The sequence below is a fragment of the Ochotona curzoniae genome, unplaced genomic scaffold (assembly GCF_017591425.1).
Source record: "Ochotona curzoniae isolate NIBS_2020 unplaced genomic scaffold, NIBS_Ocur_1.0 contig_66, whole genome shotgun sequence".
NCBI lineage: Eukaryota > Metazoa > Chordata > Mammalia > Lagomorpha > Ochotonidae > Ochotona > Ochotona curzoniae.
Genome location: NW_024466512.1, coordinates 13,488,817 through 13,515,026, shown reverse-complemented (window position 1 = coordinate 13,515,026; position 26,210 = coordinate 13,488,817). Strand labels below are relative to the sequence as shown.

At 39.8% G+C, this 26,210-nt stretch overlaps 1 protein-coding gene across 4 annotated transcripts in view; it reads left to right on the top strand.

The window, feature by feature from the left end:
• VTI1A (vesicle transport through interaction with t-SNAREs 1A) overlaps window positions 1-26,210 on the top strand; it is a 347,830-nt gene that overhangs the window by 153,492 nt on the left and 168,128 nt on the right. The window lies entirely within an intron of this gene.

Genomic DNA, 26,210 nt, shown 5'->3' with positions numbered 1-26,210 from the left:
TAGATAAATTGTAGTGAAAACACAAAGCCAATAAGAAATCAAATCAGACAGAATTTACCTATAAGCAAATAAGTTATTTAAAAGTGGCATCTCAACAACAATTGAAGACAAAAGAATTGAATGTCTCCCAAGGTTTCTTTTTCCTAGTGATTTTTTAAAATTATTTTTGATACAATTTAGTTGGCAGTGGGCTCTCCCCTCCCCCTCTCCCAAGTTCCCTCCCCTCCACTCTGTTTTCCCCTCTAGGTTCATAATGTGTGTCCATTGTGAATTTTAAGAGAAAATAATTGCCAGGCTAGAATTGTCTTCACAGAAAGTATCTTTCAATAACAAGAGGAAAACAATGTTTTCAGATAAGCAAAAACTAGAAGTTCATCATCTGTAGATATTCACTTTAAAACAACTTTTTGAAGAACTATTTCAAAGAATGAAAATGAATGAAAATATATGAGATAAAATTATACAAGATGAAAACATTTATTTTTCTAATTTTTTTTCAATTTAGGCTCTGCACATGAGCATATTTTTATTTAACTTATTTATTTTATTAGTCCATGATACAGTTCCATAGGCTGTGGGATTTTCCATCTTCCCTCCCGCCCCCACTGACTGCCCCCACATCATCACAATAGTATAGTCCTTTAAAATCAGTTGCAAGTCCATCATTCTGCTACTTAAGTGTATCCTGACATTGTAGGCATGGACAGTGGCAGAATCCAGCATCATATTGTTAAGATACATTCAACAGATTCACTTGGGAGTCCATCTTTTATTTGTAAGTAGAGACGCACACTGTATTATATCTTCACATCTGTATGTGATAGTCTCTATTACAGTTACTGTATATCCCCTTAAATGAAAAAGCCATAAAACACAATCAACAACAGAGAGAAAAGTAGGAGATATACAACCACATGAAGTTAAATAACATGCTACTCAATAACCAAAGACCTTCCTAAAGCAAATGATGCTATTGAGTGACTTGTGAGCCAGTGATAACATTAGTAAGAGAAACAAAAACGTTTTTTGAATGAATTAAAATTAAAACAAAAGTATCAAAGCCCATAAGATGTAGCAAAAACAGTACTGAAAGGGCTATTGATCTTCTATTTTGCATGAAGGTTGCCACATAGCAAAGAGAACATGATATTTGTCCTTTTGGAATTGACTTGTTTCACTAAACATGAAGGTCTCTAGTTGTAGCCATTTGGTCGCTAATGATAGAATTTCATTCTTTTTAATGGCTGAGTAGTATTTTATGGAGTAGATGCACCACAGTTTCTTTATCGACTCCTCTCTTGATGGGCATCTAGGTTGTTTCCACATCTTTGCTATTGTCGCTTGTGCTGCAGTAAATATAGGATTACAGTATATAATATATTATAATATATAATAAATACAATAATATATTATAATACATAATAAATATAATATGAAATAAATATGTATTATGATATATATAATAAATATATAGTTATTTCTTTTTTTGGATATATTTCCAGCAGTGGGATAACTGGGTCATACAGCAGTTCAATTTTCAGTTCTCTTAGCATTCTCCATAAAGATGAAAACATTCAAATGAAATGTAAAAAAATTTACAGATTTGCAGTGACAATTTACATTAAAAAATAAAGACATCATTGAAGAAGTCACTTAAAAATAAAATAACCAAATCCTTGCTATTTTGTCTTATTATTAGAAGCTAGGAGAGGAGTAATCAGAGTTAAGCTGCTGTGAGGGTATAAGGATTTTTTAAGAAAGGTGTAAAGATGCTCATTGACTTTGAACTTTGTTACAAAAATGTAGTAAAATTTCAAATGTCACACATAGAATAAAAGAAAAATTGTCTAGACCCATTTGATGATGCATTTCTGTGTAATAGCCAAAGAAATTTAAAAATTGAAGTGCTATTTACACCTGGGATAAATGGTCACTTGGAAATGAGCATTCTCTCTAAACCTCTTTATCTAGAACGTTGCGGAAATGGTAGTACTTGGTAAATAGAATTATGAAAGTAAGTTAAATAACATTTAATATTGTGTTTACACCACTAAATGAAAGTTCCCAATGAAAATTAAGCTAAACAAAAATCCATGGGAAAACAATTATATGATATAAATGATAAATGTCCAAAGTTGATACAAACCAGTGGTTAGGAAGGAAGAGATAAGCTAAGGCCTATGGAAGGGAGGATTGGTTCCAAGAAGAAATGTGTGAAATAGATTATTTTTTTTTTCTTTTAAGTAAATGATTTTTGTACCAGGCCTTAAACTGTTGGTTAAATTAAAATATGGGTACAATAACTGGTGGGCAGTAGGTCCCAGGAATGCTGGGAAATATTCCTGAGTTTGTCATGGCTAGAGACAAGCAAAATATCCCAGATGAACAGCAGGGACGTAGGAAGCAGATAGATTAAGGTAAGGTGGGAAGGGCGGGTTAGAGGAGATAGAGTGGAATTAGAGAAATGGATTTTGTTCACATAGCCCATCGTGGTGAGGAGCCAAGTATTACTTAGCTGTCAGATAAGAAGATGTCTTGGGAGTATCTGCAAGGCAAGGTAAACAGATCCCTGGGAACAATGCCTGGCACATTAGTAAACACAGTTTATTTCGGGTTTGTTTAAAGAACTTATATGTACAGTGCTGTGGGTTCGGAAGAATGCCATATTGGTAATGTTATGTCAAACTAGAGTTTGTTTCCCAACTGAATCCCATGATTGAAGGGATAAGTGTATGCATGGTCTGAGCCAATCTATTGCATCTGGAGTAAAACCGGTTCCTTAGGGAGAAACAGTGGAAAGGGAGCTTATTGAGGATAAATATGTGAAACATGACATGATAATGCTGGCAGTTCCTCTACCCCAACTTACATGTGCATACATACGTGGAGGGGGTGGAGTGTGCAAGCATATACTGCCAAGCAAGAGTTGTGCAAGCATGTACAGCTAAAACAGGCGTGTGGATTGGCATCCCAGGAGTGCAGAGCTGCAGGCTCTGTAGAGCTCCGGCATCATCAGCCTCATTTTAGAGGCTGTACTGACACCCTAACCACTCTGCTTTGAACCACTCACTCACTGCCTCCGCCTTGGAGGCCCCCAAGCTCCAGAGCTGGCCTGGTGCTGCTTTAACGTTGTTTCAACAGAATATACACACTATGTTTGTTTCTTATTTCCAAACCATACCTAATTTTTACAGAGCTTTTCCCTTTAATGTTTTGCCCAGATGCACATCATCATCATTCTGCTCATGACTAGACACAGCTGGGGGAAGAATGTCCGCTAGATGAGACTTTAATTAACTTCCTTCCGTGGGAGCAAAGCTTGGGCTACAACACACAGGGAGCTTCCTTACCTTTTCCCTGACAACAGAACTTATTTGTTTGCCAGCTGAAGAGCAGTAAGATCAGGTGGGAGGAGGGAACGTAGAGTGAAAGAGGTGATTCCAGCCAGGGAGGGACTCAGTTGAAGGGGCCTAGGGAACAGAGTAGATGGCTGTGCAGGTGGTTGGGAAAGGTCTCGACTCCCTGGATTGGGTTTTTAGTTTTTTAAACTGTTCCACCAGATTCTGGAAGTGGTCCCAGGACTTTTAAAGCTATACCACTAAAGCAGTTCTGGCAACAATGTGGAAATCTTTTAGTAGATAAAAGCACACTGTTTTTTAGGTTTGGTAGGTTTCTTCATATAATATTAACTGTTTATTACTGCACTTTAATGAAATTTTCATTTTGTTACTGGACTATAATTTGTTAAAGGATTTATTTGTTTTTATTGGAAAGGCAGATTTACAGAAAAAAAGGACAGAGAAAAAGACCTTCTGTTTGCTGGTTTACTCCCCAAATGGTCACTACAGCAAGAACTGAGCTAATCCAAAACCAGGAGCCAGGAGCCTCTTCCGGGTCTCCCACACAGGCACAAGGTCCCAAGGCTTTGGATCATCTTTGACTGCTTTCCCAGGCCATAGACAGGGAGCTGGATGTTAAGTGGAACACCTGGGACATGCTTGCGAAGAGAGGATTAGCCAGTTGAGTCGTTGTGCCAGGCCCTGTTTTCTGCATTCTAAAGTCAGAGAATTCAGAGTCCTTCCTGGCTACTGTTTGTTGATTGAAGATGAAATTTGTGTAAACATGGCCTATTCTTTTCCATCCTGGTGTTCTCAGTAACTGCCTCCTGTACCAATGTCACTTATGAACTCTAAATGGATGTGCACATTTACAGACAAAGCCTTGCTGTTTGTCCCTGAGTTCTTCCCTGAAGAGTTATTCCACCAAAGGAAGGCCTCATGGTCAGTTGTCCACGTTCATGCTTCATCCTGCACCCCTCTGTTACGGTGACAGATGACATGTGAGTGCAGTAATGGTTTTGAGAAGTGAAAATCCTTTTCTACTTTATTTTCTGAAGTTTCTCAAGCGCATGTAGCCACATCCGTCTGCCTGTTGCTAGCATCGCAAAAAAAAAAAAAAAAAAAAAAGACATGTAGGAGATCAGGCCAGTGTTTCAGAAATAGACCCCAGAATGCATTTGTTTTTAGAGTTTTAATATTAACTGGGGGGCCAGCATTGTGCAGGCAGATAAAGCCACTGCCTGCAATACTTGCATCCGTATAAGCTCCAGTTTATTTCCAGTCAGCTCCACTTTTGTATCTTTTTATTTCGTGTTTGATGATGTTTGCATAGTTGAGAAGGATGCATTCCCATGTGGACCACTGATTAGGGTGGGAAGGGTCAAGGAATGGGGGAAAATGAATGAGACCATTGTTTCCAATTTTCTTTTTCTTCTTCCTGTTTCTGGGGGAAGGGAGAGAGAAGGGGAGAAGCTGCACCCAGCATCCCCACTACATCAGTACTTGGGTATGGAGGATGGCTACCTGATGTCATTCCAGTGTCCCCTATGTGGGGGCATACCCCATGGCACTGCTCAGGTGGTTTTGATACCTCTGAAATGCTGTTGATCTCACCGATTCAAGGATGAAAAAATCCTTCCAAGGCTTATTGGCTGACAGGTAATTGCTGTCAACATTTAGCTGGGAGAGTTGTCCAATTACTCTGCCCTCCATCCTCTACAAGCCCCAATGGACTACCATATCCTCCGTGTACATCTGGACATGAGGTCCACTGCACAATCTTCAGCAGCTAAGGAGGCCCAGTTCTGACTCCACAGCCAGACCACTGACCCTGCAATTATCCCATGGTTGGAGTTCTGAGTCCAAGGGTTCAGTTAGTGGGTGGTGGTGGGGTAGTCCCCAAAGAAACTTCATCTGAGGTGAGCCCAGACCTGACTCCTGTGTGTGCTAGCCGTGTGATCTTTGGCTCATGTGATCTCCCACATCAGCCTACACACTCTGGTGATTGCAACAGCTGAATCAGCTCCGCTTTGAATCCACATCCCTGCTAATGGCCTGGGAAAACAGTGGGAGATGGCCCAAGTGCTTGGTCCCCTGCACCCATGTAGGAGACCTAGAAGAAACTCCCAGCTTCTTTCCTCTAGCTTCTACCTGGGCCCAGCCAACCAAGCCATTACTGCCATTTGAAAAGTGAATTGATGGATGGAAGATTCTTTCTGTCTCTCTGTTTATTCATCCTCTTCTCTCTCTCTCTCTCGAACTATGCCTTTCAAAAAAAATAAATAAAAGGCATTAATTGGCATGAAACATACCAGTTGTAGCAAAATCTGTCCTAGTTTCTGAATTTTCTCTGCTTACTTCCTCTGCAGAGTTTAGCTCTGACTTTGGTAATCTTAATACCAACCAACAGTACTATTTTTGTGTATGAAATTTTATGTATTTGGAGTAAAAAGTATCTTGATGAAAGAGTTATAATGAAATCAGGTAGAAAAATAAAAGCTGTAAACAGTTGCATGTATACTTCTTTATAATGAATTAAGGGTAGATTATGAAAGGAGTGCAGATTGGCTTTGTTTTAAATGTAAACTAAGATTCGAAATATAGAATCATTAATTCATGTAATTTAGATATTTTTTACCCTGAGCTAATTTGTTCATGTAATCTGTGTTCTTTTAAGCATTTTTAATAGCAAGACCTCTTTCAAATGTCTCAAAACTTTTTGTCAACAGAGCTAGAGCTTCTAAAGCTGATTTAAAACTATGAATTAAAAATGTGAAGTGTAAGTTAGCAGAGTAGTAGAAAATTTTAGCTGTGTAAATAAGAATATACTCTAACTTAAGTTTTCAAAATTCCAATTATGGCTATTCAAGTGCATTTAGACAAGCTGGGTTTGTTATTTCTGGAGTTAATAAGCAGTTTCACAAGGCACAATATATCACTTTTAAAGACATGATAAATTGTCCCTAATGGTATTGTGTGTATAAACTAGAGCTGTTTCTGCTTGTATATAATTCTCAGGATTGGGTGGTACACCTGAAAGGGCTTGCATTTTAATGGGGCCTTTTTAGCACTTTTGCACCTCGTATGTTCAGGATTATGTTTGATTGATGACTTTAAATGTGCTGGCATGAGAGATATGTAGATCTTAATGCGCTTAAACCATTTGTTTTCCAATGTCTGTAAAAGGCTCCTCTGTTTTGGGGTAACACTTTATCCGTCTTAAGTAAACAGAAATAGGTTTCTGGGAGTTTGCTTTTTTAGCATTGTAAATCCAGCAGGAAAAAGACAGGCTAGAGGCTTTTAAGAGAAGACTAAAAACACTATGTTCCCATTTTATTAGAGTAACCCAAAATGTGTATGTGTGTGTTTCACAGTCTTAAAATCCCTCCTCTTGTTCATCTCCGTCACTCCCTGCCTCTGTCTCTGCACACACTGAATCTTGTTTCCTTTGTACCACTTGATACCACAGCCCCTCTCCAAGACTGCTGTTGGCTCAGAGCTCCTTGGATCCCGTCATCACCTTAAACAGCTCCAGGGTTGGCTTCTGTGTGGCCAGGGGATGGTATCCCCAGCAGTCTCAGAACAAGAGATTGAGGCTGTAAACTGGATACTGGTTCCCAAAAGGCAACGGCACTTACTCCACAAGCCTGGAGGTGTTTTATAATCCACTCCTGCCGGATTCCTCTGAGTTGCTTTAGGAAGGACTAAAAAAAAAAAAAACTGCTGGTGAGGATTCCCAGCTTCTGGTTAACAGTCTAGGCGATGTTCAGGAGAAAGGGGGGGAAATTACTTCTGCTAAAAGAGCAGATGGTTTTAAGAATTTAAGAGCTGATTATAAATAAGTTAGAAAAGAGAGCTGTGTTGGTTAAAGGCAGCCTCCACTGCTAAGCAGCAGAACTCCTGGCTACCGCAGGTCTGTTTGCACACACAGGCCTTGAGCCCAGGCGTCCAGTTATCCGTCTTCTTTTGAGAAGGGAGACCAGCATGGTACTGACAAACACATTTTCACTTCCGTCTCAGATATGAGCTCTGGGGCACAAGAGTTGAAAGCCTTGTGCTCTTACCCATATTTATAATATGTTGCTAATTAGCAGTCACTGTCCTTGTGATCTTCCCTTTGTCATCCTCTTGAGGCATCCCATTTCTTTCATTGCCTCTCCATCATCAGCAACGCTAAATGGAATATGGATTATTCTGGCAGCAGGGTAGTTTGAGCCCCTGATTAGGATGAAATGTGAGGAAGGGTAGCTGTCTGCAGTGAGCTGTTGTGTCTCCCTGCTTTTGAGAAGTTATCTGGAATTCTTTCTGGTTTGCATTGTATGCTTGCTAGTGATTGCTTTTTACATAGACTCCTGGGATTCCTGGAAGGGTGTTTTTTTTTAAATATATATTGATTTTTATATTTTATGTTTCCAAAGGAATCTTTTTTAGATTTTGGTTTTGTTTACTTGACAGACAGGATGACAGGGCAAGAGTCAGACAGAGATCTTGCATCCACTGGTTTACTATCCAGATGCTCACAACAGCCAGGCCAGGGCCAGAAGACCAGACCCCACCTGGGTCTCCCACCTGGGTGGCAGAGGTCCAGGTACGTGAGCCGTCACAGGCTGCCTGCCAGTGTACACGTTGCAAAGGAAGCTGAAGGAAAGGAAAACTGAAACTCAAACCAGGCACTTCGATATGGGATGTAGTCATCCCACTTGGTGAATTAGCATCGTATCAACACATCCATCGTTAGGATACATGCTTAGGAGTGAAGTATGAGAGTAATGGTTGAAGGAAAGATCTCAGGACCATCTCAGCACTGGAACCAGTTCTTAAGCACCCATTTGGGGCTGCTGCTGTCACAGTGTTACTCTTAATTTAACTCTGTGAGTTGTTTGTCTTCCATTTTATACCAGCTAATCAGCAAGTAATTTTTCACTTGTATTCTTGCAGATGTTTATTGTAGTGGATATTTATAATAAAAATAAGGATTGATACATGTGTTCAACTGAGTGCAATTTTGCGAATGTACCTGCTCATGCACAGGTATGTCTGAGTGTCAAAGGTCATTGACGGCACCTCAGCAGAAGTACCCTGTCAGAAGCATTATGGGTACTGTAAATTAAACATTCATGTGGGTTTGTGTTAGAGAAAGAGAGGGCCAACTCCAGGAGCTTACACAAGGAAAAACTGAGTCCCACCAAGGACACCTGTGTTGAGTAAAGGAAGATAGGCTAAAGGTTTCCCGGTGGTCAGTCCACTACTCCCGGTGTCACCTGGAGTGCTGTTCTGGGCTTGGTTTTTAGATGCTTGTGCATTTGCCATCTCCCATATAAGTGGATGGAGGCATAAGGTAATAATTTTACTGAGGGAAGTATTTATAGATTCACACAAATGCAACCACAAAGCCTTCATAGCCTTCATCATGACTCTGCTTCCAGAGTATTTTGTTCTATTCGGACTGATACAGTGTTTAACCACTTACAAATTAATTGCAACTGCAAGCTAGCTAGAATATTCATCCACTAATGGCCAATTAATTAAGATTATCTAATGTTTATTACCCACAATTTCCTGGCAGATAATTGGTCTTCATTAAATATATGTTGATTCAGTCTTCCCTGTCTCAACTCCATCTCAAATGGGTTTTTTAAATAGTGAGCTTTGAATCACCTGGGGTGATTTTTTTTTTTTAAATGAAAATTTCTGTTACCTTACCCCTAGTTAGAATCTCTGAGGATAGACCTTGAGATTCTATATTTTTAACAAATTGGGCAGATAATCTATACATTCTTCAGTTTAAGAATTACTGCCTGGAGTAAGAAGATTGAATCGATAATTGATTAAAATACCTTTAATTATCCAGTTGAGACACTAGAGATGCCGGAGTGCTGTCACCAAGCGTATTTTTAAATAATTATGTAGAGTCAACGTGGATAATTCTAATAATTGTGTTTTCAGTCATTCCGTAATTCATCCTTATTGCAAATTGCTCATGTAGAATAGAAGTGTATAAAGTAAAAAGAGCACAACCTTCCCCTTCCTCTCTCTCACCCCCTCTCCCAGCCCCAAGTGCAACCACTGTAGGTCAGCATTCCTTATTGGAAATCGGAGATCTGAGATGCTCTGGAAACCTGGCAAGAGGCTCAAGACGTTTGGGAATACAGAGCAGTTCACATCTCAGAGTTTCTTTTTAGGGATACTTTGCCAGTAAAGTCTAGGCAGATATTACAGAAATGTTGACAAGTCTGAAATATTGCTGATCCAACATATCCTGGATGAGGATGATCAGCCTATTTTAACTGTTGGTACAAACGCTTTGAGATTTTTTTCCGTGTAATTATTATATGTTTTGTCTGTATGCAAACGTGTTTATCTATACACACACTGGTATATATATGTGCATGTGGATCTATAGCTATATGTACTTATATTTGCTCATTTATTCCACAAGCATTTGAGCACCTGTCATGTACCAGGACCTGCTGAGCCAATGAGAGCCAGCAGGGTATTGAACATAGATTCAGCAATTCTCTCTTCCGGGAGAACCTATACTCTGAAAATGGGACATTTATTTAATTTATTTAATTGAATGAAACAAATGTAAAATGTAGTCGTGGTACATGCTCTAAATAAAAGCACAGCAGAATGAATTACAGGGTGTGCCACTTTTGCTATCGTGGTCAGGGCGTGTCTCTGGGTTGACATGTAGGCGCAGATGTGAATGAAGAGAGAACAAGTCCTGCAGTATGTTGGGGAAGAGGACGGATTCCTCCTAAAAATGGGTAGAGTCTCACACTTTTTTTTTTTAAACAAAACAGAATCCTGTTGTGCCTGCTGTCCTGTCCCTTGCTCTTTCTGTCCACGCATGATTTATGTGTGTACTTTCAATGTCCATATATGATCTAAATTATTCCTTTTTAGTGACTGCTTAGTTTTCTATAAAATGTCAGGGCCAAAATGTAGCAATTCATGTGATGCTGGGCACTTTTCTTTATGCTTTATCTGCATAAACAACAATGTCATGAAATTTTGTGAAGCTATAACCTTGCTGTTTGGGTATTTTAGGCTTAATGTTATACTCTGTTGCAAAAAGAGATTATTTGAAGTGTTTGGATCACATCAGTGAAATGCAAAGCTGTTTTCCAGGAATAAAGAAACCAGACCTTGGGATACAAAAATGTATAATTTCTCAGTCTACATTTGGATAGCAGGGCTGAGGAATGCCCAGCCATGTGCCTTGAAAGACCTGTGGAATTGTGGCTCTGACTCTGCCAGGGCAACTGTAGGCAGGAGTTCAAGTGCAATGCATATCTGCAGCTGGCTGATTTTTAAGTTGATCATTTTATATGGTCTATTATGAATATCCAAATGGCCTCAGGAGAAAAAATGACTACCCACCTCTGAGGTTAAAAAAAAAAAAAAAGATTCACTTACTGATTTTCAATTTGAGATTAGACCACAAAGAATCTTACATCAAGTTCTTATTGTAAGAAATGATGTTTCACTCTTTTCCAGTTCTTAAAAGTCATCTAGCTAGGGCCCAATTCAGTAGCCTAGTGGCTAAAGTCCTCACCTTATATGCACCAGCATCCCATATGGGCATTGGTTCTAATCCCAGCATTCAGCTTCCTGCTTGTGGTCTGGGAAAGTAGTCAGGAACAGCCCAAAGCCTTGGGACCCTGCACCCACATGGGAGACCTGGAAGAAGCTCCTGGCTCCTGGCTTTGGATTGGCACAGCTCTGGCTGTTGTGGCCATTTGAGGAGTGACTCATTGGATGGAAGATCTTCCTCTCTGTCTCTCCTCCTCTCTGTATATCTGACTTTCCAATAAAAAAAGTCATCCAGTCAACAACCTAGACATTCCTTCTCGTTCAGAGAATTGTAACCTGTTTGCTTTCATTTATATTTAGAATGTTTGTTGTGTTAGTTTTTGAACATCCATTTAATCTTCAGTACTGGTGTCTTTATGTTATTCTGTATCCAGAAGCACTTGATCAAAGGTATATTTTGTCTTTAAAATGTAAGCTTTTATTTAATTTTTTTCTTTATTTGACAAGCAGAGAAACAAACTAACAAAAAGCTCCCTGTTGCTGATGTACTCCCCAGACGGTCAGAGCGGCCAGGGCTGAAGCCTGCCCCGGGAGTGCCATCCAAGTGCCCTTCAATTGCTTGTGGCGTCCCCAGAGCCTCTGAGGGTCTACACTGGCAGAAAACTCAAGTCAGGAGGCAGAAATCAGACCCAGGTGCCCCAATGGGAGGGAGGTACTGTCGCCTTACCTGGGGTCTTAACCGGCAGGTGAAATGTCCATGCCAAACTTTTTTTTTCTTAATTATAGATACAGATAAAATTGCATCACCTAGAGATAACCAATGCTAGCATTTCCTTTTTCAGTATATGTGATTGTGTCTGTGTTTACCAGGAGATTTTCTTTTTAACGGAGTTTTCCTTTTGGCTTACCCCGTCCTGTCGGTCTCCTCGGGTGCGCCTGGCTTTCTCATTCTGCACACTGAAAGTAGACCCGCAAACTGTCTCCTGTTGCCTCACTTGTGATGAACACACCAGTGGACTTTCTCAGCTCTGTCAGTTGCATAGACAGGTGTCTTGCAGACTGTTCGCCAAGCGAGTGCTTTCTGATGATGTCACTGCGACCTCAGAGCCCTTGGATGTTCGCCCAGTGGCAGTCAGCCCAAGTGCACACCTGGCCTGCCTTAGAATAGCTTCCAACCCTCGGTGGGGAGCTTTGGGATCTGAGAATCGTGGTCTTCCTTGGAGAGGAGCTTTCCTTACCCCGCCCCTTGGAGCTTATTACTAGACCCCTTCATGAAGCGCTGCAGATTTTCACCATGGGAAAAAAGTGGTTTTTTTGGGCTTTTTTTTTTTTTCATCCAGATTATTTCTCAGTTCTGCCTCATTCTTCCTGTCCTCTTTCCCTAACACAGTGTTCCTGGGAAGATTGTTGGATTTTAACTGGAGGTCTCTGTCTTTTTCCCTCCTTGGAATTAAGAAGAAACAAAGTCTTTAGGAAACATGTTGTTTTCTTCAGTTAGGACCCTTTTGTAGGAAAGGGGCTCTTGTTTTTGAATTTCTGCATAACCCATGAAGAACCTATGAAATAATGTGATTTGAGAATGAGTGCTCTTGTAGAATTTTGAGAAAGGCTTCTTAGCAACAGTTTAGTCTTTAGGAATCTTCTGCTTCTACTCCAGTTGTCAAGAGTGCCGTCAACCAGTTGACTTAAGCTTGCAGAGTTTCGGTTAGCTATGGGTTATAGCTTATGGTTTTTTAACTGGGTAATTGGCCAGTCCATTTTGGGGGTTTAGATGCAGATAAATCCTTTGAACTTCTGTTTCCCTGTGAGTCAAATCACCCAGATGTGTCACATATAATTCTTAATTCCTTCTGTGTAGTATACTGGACAACTGTGTGACAACTGGGTTTTTTAAAACAAAAATTATTTTTCTCAGGATTTTTTCGCTGATACATTATTTTATACTATTAAACTGAGAGCAGAGGCGAGAAGAACCATGGTAAATTAAAGAAACATGTTTATTGTGCCTAAAGGTGTTTGTTTGTTTTTTTCCTAGAAATGCCCACTTAGTTCCCAACTGATCAAAAGATGAAGATTCCGGAGAGTCTTTCTTCTGACAGATTTGATTATGTAGGGTTCCCTTCTAGAGAACTTGTTATTTTATAAACACATGCATATGCATAATGTATTCTTCCCACCACTTCCACTTTCTGATCTGCACAGTACAACAGAGCATCCCATGGAGTCACAGAACAAAGAAAATCTTCACTCTGAAATTCTTTCCCAGAGCTGATACTGTCCTCAGCTTCAGAAAGAAAATCCTTAGGCTGCAATGAGTCTCCTTGCTGGTCCGCTGAAGGGAGTTTGGGGTACCAGTGGTGTGCTTGCCAGCAAGGGACTGCACTTGCATACTGACGTTGAGTTGGTTTTCTGGTACAAAATCAGGATTTGTGGTGGAATTCATGTACGTCACTGCAGTTGCTTCCCCCAGTGACCCGGGCTTGGAGGTTTTTCACTAATGTGAAACTTGCAGCACACTGAATTGGAATCATTTGCTCCAGTTGTATTGCTGTAAGTGATGGAGTCAGGATTTAAACCTCTCTTCCTCTGACTTCATTGCCATGGCATTTCTGTGGGCCATAATGTGTCCTCTAGCTTAGACAGAAATTGGCTCTACCCTATGTAGCCAACTTTTCTTTTTTAAACTACATTCAATCCTCACAAAATTCAGTTTATTCTAGGTTTATGGAATCCACTTCCTTGCAAAATCACCAGAAAAATGAAGAGTAATAACATTGTGTTTGTTACAATATGAGAAAGCATGGGGGAGAGAAGGCCATAGTGTTATGGTGTTCTGGTGCACCGTGGAACTCCAGCTGATGCGGGCATAGTCCAAAGAAAAAACATTGTTCTTTAAACTTTGTTTTTAATGAAGCAAAATTCACATACCATTAAATTCAGTGTTTTAAAATGTACAAATCAGTGACATTGGTAGTTTCATGATGTTGAGTAATCACTACCTTTATGTAGACCTGAAATAGCTTCAACACTCCTAAAGGAAACCCTCTGTCTGAAAATGGTCCTACATTCACACTCCACCTAAATTCACGCAACCACCCCATTCCCTGTCTATCTCTGTGGATTTGCCTGTGCCAGACATTTCACACAACTGGCTAATATCACAGAGGGCTTTAATTCTGGCTTCTTTTTCTCAGCATAATATTTACCTATACTGAAGCATGTATCAGTAATTCATTCATTTTCATAGCTGAGAATATTATTTTTTTAAAGAGATCTAGACCCAATTTTGCTACAAAATGTATGGCTGTAAATTATTTTAGCATTGAATTTCATTTTACCATGATAAAGTGGCATTGAGAAATATTTGTCATGAAAAGGGGCCTAGTGGACATGTGAGTGACTTTTCTAGGGCCTCAGCCTCACGCAGAATGTGTTACAGGTCCTGGAGTTGGATAGGGCCGGCATTATGACGGAGAAGTAGGGATCACACAGCCCAAGCCCTCCCTGTGTGTCAGACACCAGCTTAATCTCCAGAAAGGAATTCTTTTCTTCCAGTCTTGCCAGAAACTGTGAAGGAACGGAGTTTCTGAATCCTCCATTTTGCAGGTGAGAACTGCCTGCCTGCCTCAGGCATGGGAAACGTGTTTCTGTAACTCCAGTCCACCGGCTGCCAGCCTGTGACAACAAAGTCCAGTCCCACCCTACAGGTTAAGGAAGGCAAAGTGATTTTCAAAAAATTGGAAAGAACCAATAACCAAAGCACCGGGTTTGGGCAACACAGCAAGATGAACAACAGGATGCCCAGGGAACCCGAAAGGCATTCAAAGAGAAAACACCAATGATAGGCAAGCGCATTCCTGCGGGAAGTAAGGTCTTCAATCCAAGAACAGGATTGTGTAAATATATAACTGAGAGGGCTGCTTTAACTCTTCAGACAAATGTTTGTCCAATTCCATTTTGTCCCAAAGTGTAGACCTCCCAATTTTCATTTCATGGGTTTAAGAGCTTGCAATTAGCAGTTTAATCATCTAATTCATTTGAATAATATTATCAAATTGGCTCTAGGCCAAAAATAAAAAGCAGGACTCTGTGCCATCAAGTACAAAATGAAAAACAAATAAGAGTTAAACTGGAAAATAAAGATTATGGGGTGACTTTTGCCCTAGGGATTGAGATGTCCACATGCTGGAGCTGTTGCTGTGACACGGCAAAGGAAGAACTGCCTGTGATGCCAGCAGCTTCTGTGGGTGACACCTCCTGTTACTGGCTGCTCCTCTTCCAATGCTGCTCCTTGCTAATGGCCCGGAGAAAGCAGTGCAAGGTGGCCTGAGTCATTGGCCTCCTGCCACCCATGTGCGTGACCCTGGTAAAACTGTTGGCTTCTGCTCCTGACTGGCCCCTGCTCTTGTGTGCCCTGGAAGGCAGCTTCAGTGGTTCAGTAGTTACATCTCTGCTGCCTAGGTAGGTAACCTGATTGAGTTCTGTTCTGGCTTCTGGCCTCAGCTCCAGCTCAGGGCTATTGCAGGACATTGGAAAGTGAACAAAGCAAATGAAGGTTTTCTCTGTCTCTGTGCTTCTTGTGTGTGTGTGTGTGTGTGTGTGTGTGTGAGAGAGAGAATATATTATATATTTTAATTTAAATGGAAACATTTCTTCAGGCTTTATTTTTTCAGTGGTATATCCAGGAATCTCCTCCCCCCCCCCCACACACACACATTTGATAAAGCTTCCCTCCATTTTCATTGCAAACAGTGGTGCAAGATTGTCCACTTAAAAAGTTTTGATTCATCTTTACTTTTTTCCCTCAGTCTGTATCCTGTAAGAAATACACTTCAGTGACTTATGCATTTGGAATTGACTTTGTGGAATAGTTCACAGTTTTTCTTGCCCATGGCAAGACCACATCCGTTGCAGGCGAAGGAGCTAGACCGGTCCTGCAGAGACCCTCTGGCTGACTCACCTCTTTTGAGATCCTGATGGTCTGAGTTTGGGCTGGTACACTGACAGCCGTGTGTGTTGCCCTGAAGGCAGCTCTCATCTCGTGTGGACTGCAGGATGCTGTGCTGTTTAATTTGTGCTTTGGATTGTGCCTTAAGTGTTAAGTCACTTGACAATACACATGATTTCTGTCTCCAAAGTTTATCGATATGGTAGCCTTCTCTCCCAATAACTCAACACATACCTACAAACCACACACAAATTTTATGTTTTGCCCCTTTTAAAAACTAAGTGTGATCCTGTGTGATTTTTCTGAAGATTTGGATACTTTTCTTCTGATTTATGTCCCTGGGACCAGGTAGCTTTTTAAGCTATTTGTCTAACTTCTCCATTAGACGATTTGTTTAAAGCTTTCTATGTAATTATCTTTTTTTGACTCTCACTCTTTCACATTCTTTTCTTTATTGTAAACTTTGTTATGACTTTTTTATATACCTGCTGAATTCTAAAAGGTGTTTATAAGCCTACTTAAGCTATTTTGTCTGCTTTTCATTAACTTTGCCTGCAGCTTGTAATCCATGCCCATTGCCACCCTCCGAGTTGGCCTGCCTGTTTCTCGGGGGGCACCAGGGGCGATGGTGAACCCCAGATTGTTGAGTTATCGAGGTTCTTCTGTATCTTCTTTAAAGTAAGCAAGCAGAGAATAACCTCTGTGAGTGTCGGAAGGACCTTTGCAAGAGCTGCTACTGCCTTGCAGTCATCTCTGACTGCAAAGTGAAGAAAGCCGGAGCTGCGAGGGACTTTATTCATTATATGAGCCAGGCAGTGTACTACTCACGGGGGCGGGGAGGGCCGGGGGGATAAAAGGTAAAATTGTTCTTGCTTTCAAACGGTGTCCACTATGGAAGACAGGATAAGGCACACCCCTGAATCCTGTTGAGTCAAGATACAGTAGCTGAAGAGTTTGAAAATAAGAAACCGCTTTTGGTGGGGAGCAAATGCAGAAGGAATTCCTGTCTGACATAGCCTTTTAGCTGAGCCATGAACAGTGAACAGAATTGTAGGGAGTGGGGGATGTAGGGGGCATTGCAGACAGTGGCCTGTCTGGACAGTGGCTCAGCTGTGGCCACAGCCGGCCTGACCAGAGCAGAAGCTCTCCGCCACAGCTAATTTTTGCCCCTGGAGAAAAGCTGATGGTGACTGGAGGCACTTTTGGCTTTCACAATGGGAAGAGAGAAGCTGCTTGAGATCTACTTGGGTAGAGAGCCTAGGGCTGCTCTACCATCTTGCAATGCACAGAGATAAGCCAGTCTAAAATATCATCAGGTAGGGCTTGATGCAGTAACCTAATGGCTAAAGTCCTCGCCTTGCATGTGCTGGAATCCCAGTAGGGCACCAATTCATATCCCAGCTGCTCCACTTCCCATCCAGCTCTCTGCTTGTGGCCTGGAAAGCAGTAGAGGACAGCCCAGTGCCTTGTGAACCTATATCCATGTGGGAAACCTGGAAGAAGCTCCTGACTCCTGGCTTCAGATCAGCACAGCTCTGGCTGTTACAGCCACTTGGGGAGTGAACCAGCAGATGGAAGATCTTTCTTCTTTCTGTCTCTCCTTCTCTCTGTAAAATCTAACTTTCCAATAAAAACAAATAAATTTCTAAACAAAACAAAAAATACCATCAGATACCCAGGCTGGGACCGTAGCCAGAGAGAATTAGGAGAGAAGTCTGCAAGAGTATTTAGGTCTAACATTTCTCTGGCTGGTTGGTAAGACTTGGGTTGTTCTTGGCAGGCAAGACTGAAGTGGTGTTTGAAGATTAAGTTGTCAGCATATGTTGATGATTATAAACAGGGAAGGCAGGGAGGCCAAATAGGAGGCTTTTGCACTGGTCAGTGAAGAGGGAACCACAGGAATGGAAAAAAAGAAACAAATAAGAGAGCTGTTTCAAAGGACTGTCTGCGAAGACCTAATGACTGGCTCAAAATGAGAAACAAAATAAAGATTCTTAAGGAATTGAAATGTGTCAGTTTCCAGGAAGCCTCCCTTGATTTTCCCATACTTAACTTGTAGGGGGAAGCCAATGGTCAGATGCCATGATTTCCATCTGTGCCTTCTGAGTTTATGGGACCGGTGAGGCAATCAGAATGAAATATCCTGTAAGTAATAGGGAATGGTGATTTAAACTCAGAATAGGTTAACAGAATTTAAACATAGAACAGGAATAGTGGTTTTATTGTTTGTTTTTTTAGAAAAAAAAAAAACATGAAAGTTGAATGAAAATCTCAACGGAGATTGTTTGGAGATTGTAAGAAAGAAACAAAAGGCAAGATCTTGAACTGCCAATAATTATAGGGTGAGCTGTGGAAGCAGCACCTGCAAGGGAGCAGGAGCTTGGGGGGAGGTGCTCCACTCACAGTAGGTATTCTGTCCAGGTTCATTTACCGATGAAGAGCTGTCAGAGTCAAGGCCAAGTCTTTCATTGCAGCCGTCTCCTCAATATGGTAACAGTTTATATTGGGGCAAGAATCTTAAGTTAACCAACTTGAGTGTTTGATTTTCTTTTTTCAATATCAGGGTTTTATACAGGGATACACAAATATAATTAATATAACTTAATATTATCATTTGTATCTTTATGTTTGCTCATTGATTTTCTTCTGCCTTTGGGCAGTGTCCTGGGTTGGGAGTGAAAGTCCCATATCTTTCGTAATAGATTATAAACTCCATCAAGGATAGAACTGAGCCTGTTGTCTTTGGCATATTACAACAAGGTGTGTTCAGTGTAAACGAAATGTGAGGGACTGATTCTCAAAATAAAGAGAAACAAGCGTGGCTGGGCAGAGGTGGGAGGAGAGGCCAACAGAAAAACAAAATCATTCAGTTTTACTGTCATGAGTGTGACAATTGGGATGGGTCATATACCAGAGGAAATGTCTCACATTTCTGATTTGTCAGAAGGCTGATCTGTTCGTCCATTACCTAGAAGCCTCTGTCAAGTGTCTGTTTCAGAATAGGCTTAACCAGACAAATATGCTTAATTCAACTTAAATAATGCGCTGGAGGCGTCTTTGAATGGTTCCATTTGAAACATTACAATTTGTGCCTAGATTTTATTTGGTCGTGTTCTTTTTCTAGACGCAAAATAATGAGGTCTCTCAAGATTGTACAAGCGTCATTTATTTTGAAATGCTATTTACTTTTATGATATTTGTTCTTCACCCATTGGAGGGTGTGAACATTATGGTTTTACTACATAGTAACCTAATACTAAATTTACCTTATGCTTTCTATATAGTATCATCCCCTCCCCCCTCCCCCCTCCCCCCCACCCCCGACCTCTAAAGGTTCTCTTGTTGGCATCAGTAGGAAATGATTAGGGCGGCTATGTGAAAGTGTCCTTTTCCTTAGTGTTTAACTCTTAAGGAAAGAAGAAATTAAAAAGTAAAGTAAAATTATAAGTACTTGCCCCTTAAGTTCTGTGTTACACATTACATAAATGCAGAAAATACTCAAGTAATTGACCAAAAGATCCAACCAAGTAAACTTGAGTCTGAATGCGTGGATCAGGGAATAAACGGTAATTCCAGAAAACTGCCTTCGCAGCAGCCGCTTCTTGGCTCTGCAGAAATGATTTCCTGGATACACAGTGCTTTGGACTGAATCAGTTATGCAAGCGAGGAGGGCGTGGAGGCACCCTTTCTAGTCTCCACATATGTGAATCAAAGATGGGATTTGTTTGAATTACCCTATCGCCTCCATTGTTAAAGTCAGAATTAAGTCCTTTGTTTAGAGAAGCATTAGCAGCAATCCTTGAGATTGCTGAGAAGGTCTGGTTGCTGGCAGAGTTCTCAGTGTATTATGCTGTTTACCTAAGGGTTTTATTCAAGAAGCTCTCTGAACAGCTGGGCTGATTATTGAAAATGCCTCATAGTAACTTGCAGCCCAGGCTGATCGATATCGGGGCAAAGCTTTAGATGGGAGGGAGCTGTTTAAACATTGAGAGCCCCGGGGATAAAAGAGAATGAAAAAATAATGCTGGACAAATATGCTGAAATGTTCAAAAGGAGAGAGAAGTATCTTGTCTGGGTTTAGGGGGAAAATTCCTAAACTAACTAGAATTTTTTTTTTGTAGGTTGTGTTCTAAGGACACCCTAAAATTTTAGCTTTTTTTTTATCTTTTAGCAACATCTTAAATATTTAGTTAATCTTAATACAATACCCTAAATATTGGGTTGGAGGAAGAAAGATCATTCAAAATTACTTTGTTTTCATCTTCTTGAAATGGAACCTGTTACACACAATTTCATAAAACGCTTGTTACTCATACTATAGGGAAATATTTTTAGTGTTAAGCAGATGTAAATGCCCATATGTTTAACCTTTGTCTTTCTCAGAATCATTGAAAAGTGATAGGACCGATGAATTTGAACATCCAAATACAGGCAGAAAATTTCTACTTTAATATGTTCTGCTACCAATACAGATACCTCAAACAAGATGTTAATACCTCTGTCGGGCTTAATCCTAGAAAGGAGATTGAGTGTTTGTTGGCACTGCCACCTTCCATTTCTGTTTGTAAATAGTTTAATAAATTAAAAACTATACTAGAGGTAGGAGATCTTAATCACTGAAAACATTTGGCAAAATCATGATTTGGTGGCAAAACTATCAGCATTTGAAAGCTATTTTTTTTTCTTTTCCTTTTTCCTTTTTTTTTTTTTGTGCAAAATGAACAGAGAAATGCTCCAAAAAGAGAGGGAAAGACACTCAATTTGCCAAAGTGGAAACCTGCACGAGAAATCCTACATCTTGTTACAGCCTGCACATGATCCACAGAAAATTCGGGAACACAAAGGCAATCAGTATGAAAAGTGTGAAAGTCTCTTAATTAATCAACTCACACAAAACTCTCAAAGCAAGAGGATTTTACAAGCATTTCAATTAAGGCTTTCTCTTTTTATTACCAAATTTCATTGACAAATTAAAAGGTATAATCGAAGTTGACATAACCGTAAAAAGCAAGATATTATTTAAATATTGAGCTTTTGGACTTGTAGGAGGCTTTGATTTTGCTGATGTTTATTCTTTTGATGAAACACATAGACAATTACTGACTGGATAGTTATTCTATACATCTAAGAGTAGTTTGGAACTTACAAAATAGGTAGTCTTTGAACATGTTGCATTTCCCATCTCATGTTAAACTTCATCATGTTGGCATACTCAGACTTGCAAGTTTCACGAGTGACTTGTTAATGATATGTATGAAAAGAACTACTTTACTCATTAAAATATTTAAGAACTGACATTTATAACTTTCTGGTGTTTTAAGCTTATAAGCTCCAGAGTGACTAAAAATGCTAATTTTCTTCTTGATTAAATTCTGAAGGCACAACAATAATTTTGTTACATATAGTTTGTTATTGAATATAAGAAACTTATTACATTGAAAAGCTGTACATACAACTTGAGGATTTAGAAAAATATCCAAAGTCAGCTCAGTATTAGCACAGTTTGTGCTGTTGAAATAAAGGCTTATTTGAAATCTTCCCTATCTGTCAGCTGGATGTTGCAACAACTACACATATTCCCAGTATGAGTAATGCTAGTTCTCTACTTTGGAGACAAAAAGTAGACTAACAGATACAGTGTCCTTTCTGGATTCTTAGCCTCCCTTAATGATGGTATAGAAGTCATTGAACTCATTTGTGCAGCTTTTCTTCACCAGGTCGTTAGAAGTAAGCATTGCATCCACCTTGTGTTGGGGACTGTGAGGTGTAGCAATCCAAGGACCATTTGGAATTAAAATAAGAATATGAAATTCTTGTTCTTTGCTCTGAGAATGGGATTTATGAGATATAAAAAGATCTCCTAAATAGTGTTTATTTTTAAAAACTCATCAAAAATTTCAACATATTAAAATGTATTTATATTTACTTCACAAAAATAATACAGAGATAATATAAAGTCATATTAGGGCACCTTTAAAATAGCAATGCCTATCAGTGCCAATTAAATATGGTCTGCTGGGAAACATAGAATCCTACTGTTGTAGAATTCAACCAAAAGGAGAGATTAAACAAATAATAAGTTTCCCAGTAATCAGAAGCCATAGCAGCCAGACTTTGAATCTAACCAAAACCTCATTTTGACCATAACCTGGTTATGCTACCCTCACACACTCCCCTCCCCCAACTTCCATTGGAGAATTAGAAGAACCTCTCACTTGGGAATCAGACAGTGCAGAACCTGAAGTTGTGTAATGGAGGAGCTCATTGCTCTAGGAAACAAAGCAAAACACACACACACACACACCCTGCAAGTGTATACACACCCAATGGGGGGGTGTGTGTGTGTGTATACTCTGTATATACACACTATATATACACACATATACACACACTAGGGTATATGTAGGTATATATTTAAGTAGGTATTAAAGTTGTTGTACTTTATAAGTGGTTTGTTTGTCTTTATTGGTAACTGAAATGAGATAGACATGTACTGTGTTTAGGACTTCAGTGCTAATTCCTAATAGAAAAATAGATGGAAAGCATTTCAACATTGGCCAAACATGTTGAAACTGTTGAATGAGGCAGTCTTATTTGAAGAGAATTAGTATTCTTTTGTACATAAAAAAAAGTAGTAGTCCTGAGGGTAGTCTGAATGCAAAATACAGGACTCAGTCCAGAAACAGATCTTGATGTCATTCGTTTCCTGTGCTCCAGAAGGACTTGACAAACGCTGCAGTTTAGCATGCATGCTAATCACCGTGAAGGAGCAAGCATCAAACAAGGGGGCTCAGTCTTATTGGGCTTCTTTTGTAATAGTTACAGAAAAGTAAATATTGTTCTATTGTCTGGCAACTATCACAGAAACAATCGTATTCTTTTTCAAGGTGATCGTTCTAAAATTATGAATAGGTGTGTTTGTGGTAGAGGGGGCACAATGGGGTAGGAAAGAAGGATGGAAATAGCAAAAGTCACAGGTTTCCTTCTGTTGGGAAAAGCCCTATCTGGGCAGGCTTGTTGAGCTGTCAGTCGAACACTTCAGGCTTTCTCTCTGATCATACGGTTTGAAGCTCTGCAACACTCCTTGCAGTCCTGCAGGCTCCTGTGATCCCACATGTCCCAACCACCCCAGCCCTCCAGCAGCAAAGCTTGCTGTTAAGAGAAAACTCAGCATAACCACTTCCCTTCTTTTGCCCAAGGTAAAAACATTGAACACCCCAACAAGAGCTCAAAACTCTACGGTTTAGCGGGGCTGTAAGAGCCGTTGCAAGGGACCAGGTGATGCTGTGCATCGCAGTATGGGCTCAGGAGGGAGATCACCTAAACCAGAAATAGAAGTAGCAGTTGTGATCATGTGCCATGGCCCCCAAGTGGAAATTTACAATGACAGTAGGCAAAAGTCTCAGTCTTAATACAAGAGCCTCAATTGTGGAAGATCACCCTTGCTGAACTCCTCTGTTATCTATATTATCCCTGTCCCTTTCAGGGATGGTTTTCTAGTGGGCCATTTCCAAGGGAGAGCACTAAATTACTCGAATTTCATGTTTCTAATGCTACCCAAACTGCTCACTTTTACAAATCACATTTGACCATGTGTCAGTCCCTTGTGTAAATCATGTCAGGTGTTTGGTTTACAGGCAAGCTCCTACACTTGCACCCCTTGAACACAAATGGGCAACAAAAAGAGAGGAACTACTTTAGCCTTTGCATCTGACAGATACTTGATGCCGCTGAGCAGAAATTGCTAGCCTAGAAATCTCCACAAATAACCAAAACCATTCTTGAAGCACCAAGTTAGCATGTATTGCATTTAAAATGTAATAAATGCAGTATTCATAAACTTCTATGTGCCTTGTGACTTTGGTGTCAGTGGGGTTTCTGTAGTCCTCTATTTATATCAAATCAACTTCAAATATTCCAGAATGCGGACCACATCTGGCCTCATTTTTGAAGTGTCCCTCTAGGAACATTTCTAAAATAGTAGATTGTTCCAATTTTTTTCCTAATGAGGACAATCCATGTGTTCTGTGATTATTAATAATAATGGCTTCAAATAAATTATTGACTGGTTGCAATAGAATGTGCTTTCTAGCAGCCGGGAAGCTCCTTGCAAAACGTCTGTGTTGTGTTCCTCTGATGTCCCCATGTCACCAGTTCCGTCACTTATCAGCCCTTCCAAGCTGAATTGCTGCAGGGTCAACAGCGACAAGGGAAAGTGAGACAATGGTGAGGAAGGGAATCATGGTTTAAGGTTGTAGTAACATTGAATAAGCATTTTAAAAAGAGAATGATGAGTCTTGATTTTCTTTTTTATTTACCCATGTTGGAGATTTATAAGTTTTATATTCATAAAATTAAGTATATAAATTCACCACCTCCATAAACATGCCGTTTGTGTATATATGTGACTGAGACTTCTCTCCTATCTTGGGGGACTTGACACTCTCTGATGGGGAAAGCAGGCATGAACTCTGTCAGTTATTGTTTAGTGGGCACTGTGGGCCCAGTACCAGGAACTCTAAGGTCTCGAATAGAGAGGAAAGAGATCAATCCTTGGTTTGTGCACTATGGTTGTGGTGTCGATTGTGAATTGATCGGAGTCCAGAGGAAGGAGAAACATTTCCAGAAAAGTTAATCATGAAAGGCTTCTAGGCATTAATAATATTGGAACTATGTTTAAATGCATTTTTCCTTCTGCATAATTGTCTGAGCATGCAGACATACAGGTCAGTGACAATTTATGATTTTCAAATGTCTTGTGACTTTGTGAGAAAATCATTAAAACTCCAGCTTTACTCAAAATAATCCAAAACTATTTATTCTGACTTAAAGTATTAATAAATGAAGGTGATTATTGCTCCTGGGACCATTGTACAAAGCCCTGAAGTGTGTCCGACATAAGCCAGATAACCCTCTCCTTTGTTGTATCTTGTGAATCTGGTAGGTTGGGTAAAAAAATCATCCTTTGTCACAATTCCTGTTCTATCTTCAACCCTTGAAAATTATAATTTTATGTGCCACAGTCTAAAAGGAGGACTACTGAGGAATTCTCTTTCTGTATTATATTCACTACCAAAGATAGTAAATCTAGGAAAAGCAGTCAAAAATGCTTTGCTTATTACTGCACATACCTCTGCTTTCCTGAAGTGATACAACTAGCTGAATTAGAAAAATGCTATAAACATTGCATCACTGTTGACATTGAACATCACATAGCTAGAAAGAAAAGGATCTATGTATTTTTTTTCCCAGTTGTTATTTCAATACTCAAAGTTGCAGTGGCAAATGAAAATACAATTGAATCTCAAGTGAATGGCCAGAAACACCGTATATTTTATGAAATATGGCAGCATAATGAATAGGAAGTAGAAAAAAAATGTCCTGGCTTTCAAGTCCTGATGGTTGTGATGTGATTGAATCATAGTGCATTCTGTTTGATGTCTGGGCTTTGCTATTCAGATGCCCTGCAAAGTATGCGCATCGCCCTCTGTGCGAAGTGCACCTGGCAACCCGGCACGGATGGAGTTTGTTTTTCCTGCACCTGGAAGAAACATATAAAAAAATATATATATATATATTCTGCATAAAATTTTAGTAAGGGGTTTTAATTTGCCTAATTGTGAGAGTTTCCCTGCACAAGGGAAAAGTACTAGGTGCAAAAGAAACTGGATAAGATTTGAAGGAATTTGACAATTTTGTTGTAGTTCCTAGCCTGGCAGGTGGTAATAATGCCTATGCCAGCACTGTCAAAATATGAAAATTAAAGTGACGATGGGTTTTAATGAAATCCATTTGACAAATATAATTAAGGTGTTTTAATATGAAGTCCTGTAATAAAGACTACCGGTGGACTCCCTGAGGTCCTGACTAATTGTGTAGATTGCTTTTAAGCTTTGAATGGTTTTATTGGATAATGAACTGTTAAGAAGTGTTAGATCTTTCTTAAGCAGAATTCGGTTTGAAAAAGAAGAGGAGAGACAGGCCTGAGGTGTGGCATTTTAAACATAATTAGAGGAGAGATTTAAGTTAACATCTTTGATCTTGCTGTCAGTTTTTGATTAGAGCTGTAAATGCTTTAATCAAGTGTAGTGTAGTCATTACATTTCTAACTGTTTTTTAAACTGCGAAATTACTGAGACATTGACATCAATTTTAACACATTCTGAAAATTTGCAGCAGAATTGGGTTTCTCTACCAAGTGTTTGCATTATCAGATTATGCTGATTTACCAACCTTAAACACAATGGGAAAATTATTTTGTTGGTAAGGAATGGTTTATGTTCTGTTGTAATTAGACATAACTACAAACCACTACAATTACTCGAGAATTGCTATACTTTTTAAGAATTCATTTTCAAGTTGAAAACACTCACATGAACCTATTC